This window comes from Bidens hawaiensis, unplaced genomic scaffold, assembly GCF_021521415.1.
Source record: "Bidens hawaiensis isolate Kalapana, Puna unplaced genomic scaffold, B.hawaiensis_p1.1 tig00023813_1, whole genome shotgun sequence".
Classification (NCBI taxonomy): domain Eukaryota; kingdom Viridiplantae; phylum Streptophyta; class Magnoliopsida; order Asterales; family Asteraceae; genus Bidens; species Bidens hawaiensis.
The window spans coordinates 264,111-267,134 of NW_027493743.1; the positions used below are offsets into that span (position 1 = coordinate 264,111).

Here is a 3,024-nt window from a genome sequence, read left to right on the forward strand (position 1 = left end):
GTGTTCTTAGACACGATTTCTTATCTGGAGTGGTGTGTCTGTATCTTCGGTTAAAAATCGCAGCCCGACTGTTTGTTTCGGTGGTGAATCTGTATCCGAAACGAGCCGTTGATCTATCTGTTAAATATTCATTTTAATTCCTACCCGTTACCGGTGATATTGCTATCAACTAGTGTCGTATTTTTAACGAGGAACGTCAAATCTAATGTGGCTCGTCCTAAACGTCACGCACACGGTGCCAAAGCGTTAAGTCCCCGACGATGAGAGGCTGCTGGTAGCTGGTTAACAGCGCTTTAACAAAGAAATAGTGGGTCCAAATATTTTTTAAAAAAAATGATAAAAGTCATGAGATTTTATTGTTAGTTAAACCATAACATGCCTTTCAAAAAAAAATTAAACCATAACACATTGTTAAAAGAAAGTGTAAGATGTGTTTGGAATTCTTTATTTTGGTCTCCTTATGACTTATAACTTAATAAAAAAATTAAAAAAGTTTGTGAGTTTGCTTAATATGTTAGAGAAAAAGTACCAAAACTGACAAGGTTATAACTTATGACTTTTTCATAAATCATAAGGTAAAAATAAGAAATTCCAAACATCCTCTGGTTAAAACTCACTACATACGTGACAATAATGTGACGATTTACATAACAAGTCTAACCTCATCTGCAATAAGTTTTTTTAAGCACTTTTTGTTATTAAATAACAAAACAAATGTACTTGAGCTTAGAATACATTAAAAAAAATCGAACAGTCACAGATATGGATAAATATATTTCAACAATTTTATAATTTATACCCGTAACTAGTTTCAAAAAGAGACGAAAGTGAAAATCTACACGAAACTAACACAAAACATATTAAATCGTACCAAATCGTCAAATTTACACCCAAACAACAATATTAAAAATGCCTTTGGCCCAATCCCATCTTCTCACATTGAAAAGATGAACAAATTTCATCAACAAGAAGCTATCAAAATCAAAACAACTTCCTAACAATAATCCAAACTCCGGACATGGTCCTGTTATCGGTGAGCAGTCACCAGTGTCTCGATAAATCGCAATCCGTCGAACCTTGGCGCAAATTTATCTGAACAACATTTCGACTTTTCAGAAGATGAATCTTCGCTATGTTTCTTTGATGATCCGTTTTCCTATACATAGATCAAAATTAATTAACTCAACACATAAATTAATTATAATAAGGTTAAGTATTAGGTTACGGATACAGTTCGGTTTACAAATTTTTTTTCTGTTACAAATGCATTTAGGTTCTCTTTTTTCTTTCTTCTTTTTTGTTACCGATGCAATTCGGTAACAGTTTTCTCCGATTTTTGGTTTTTTATTACGAGCATTTGGTACCAAGTGCCGGTAGAGGAAATTCGGAACGATATTCAATACCCACTTTTCCGGGAATTCAGTATCAGTATTTTCGGTACCGGTTACTTAGGGCTAGGGGATTTTTTTTGCACAGTGGTGTAAATTTACCGTTTTCGGCGAAATTTTTTATACGTTGTGTAAAATTAGCCGTTTTCGACCAAAAATTTGATCCTCCTCGTTTGTGAAAATTTTTTAATACATTTTGAGTCCGCCCCCGGTATCTTAGTTCAAGTTTCGCCACTGCTACAAACAATTTAAAGTACCGAAATTTTGTAACGAGTACCGGAGCGATAGATTCAGAATGGTATTTGGTACCCACTTTTCAAGAATTTCGGAAATTTAGTATCGGTATTTTCAATACCGATTACAGATACAAGTATCGATCTCATCCCTACGCTGTTTGTTTTACAGGTTTCATCAGTTTTCACATTCTTTTGTTACGGATACCGTTCGGTTTTCGGCTATTTTTCACACCCTTATCTAAATTAAACTAGTAATAAACCAAATTCAAATTCAAGAAACAGAATCAAATTTCTTTATTATTAATAATTTAATATTATTAATTATTATTTACCTGGTGAGAAGTTTGATTGTTGATATTGGAGGCAGTAACGGCGGTTGTAGCAGAAGCGGCGGCCATGGAAGCTGCAAAAAAGCTTGGTTTCTTCATGAAATCTGATCTCCAAGAATGTTTGGTTTTGATTGATTTGTTTTGTGGGTGGATGATATAAATTGTGGAAAGAGGGATACTGCTATATATACGGCGGGATTTAATAAGTTAATAATTAATAAATTTTCTTTTCTTTTCTTTTAATTAATTTACGCGGCAAATAAAAGTCCGTATTGTGGGCCCATCTTTTTGCGGTTGCAAGTTGTAAAATGGAAGTTGATTTTACAAGATGAGTTTAGTTCCCAAACTCCATAAATGTTAAAATATTAAAAGTAAAAACCGCTCCATATGTTAATTTTTTTAGAACGACTAAGTAAGTAATGCCGGGTACTATATGTGTGGCCCCCATTAGCTGAAGGTAGCCTGAGCCGGTCACGAGTCCGGACGGACGGAGCCCCTAGCGGTCTATCTATTGAGGGATTCCCCAGATAAAACCCGACCCATGCCTGCCAAACGGCACGACAACGAAGAGTCGGTAAAACCGGGTGATATCGGGACTCGAACCCTGACAAGTCAGGGTCATCCTTCATATCTTCCATATACATTGGGATAGTGAGATTTGAACCCCCTACCTTTCACTAGTAAAGTGAGTGCTTTACCATTAAGTCAAATCCAGTTTATATTTATAGATGTTAATTTAGCTATTTATTATAAAATAGCTTTGAAGGTACACAATGTCAAAAAAATATATATATATCAGTATATAAAATTTGAAAATTCTTATATACATCTTATAGTTTATAGTGTAAAATTAAATTTTAAAAATACATTAATTACTATTTAATATAAGTTGACTTTCGTATACTATTTGATTGTGACAAAAACTAAAGTTACATAATTATATTTTAAGGTTTTTTTTAAGATATGAGATTATTTAACATAAATGTGTTATATTAGTATACTCAGTAATTACTTAAAAAATATATTATTATTACCAAGAGAGGTGAGGGGAAAAAATGATTAGAAAATTTT

The 3,024-nt window shown here is 33.3% G+C and overlaps 1 long non-coding RNA gene across 1 annotated transcript; it reads right to left on the reverse strand.

Annotated features, from left to right (window-relative positions):
* Nucleotides 1-765: 765 nt before the first annotated feature.
* Nucleotides 766-2,113, reverse strand: LOC143568138 (uncharacterized). The gene is made up of 2 exons (XR_013141525.1): nucleotides 1,957-2,113; nucleotides 766-1,156 (listed from the first exon to the last, which is right to left on the reverse strand). It is a non-coding gene; the product is annotated as an uncharacterized LOC143568138 (long non-coding RNA).
* Nucleotides 2,114-3,024: the final 911 nt, after the last annotated feature.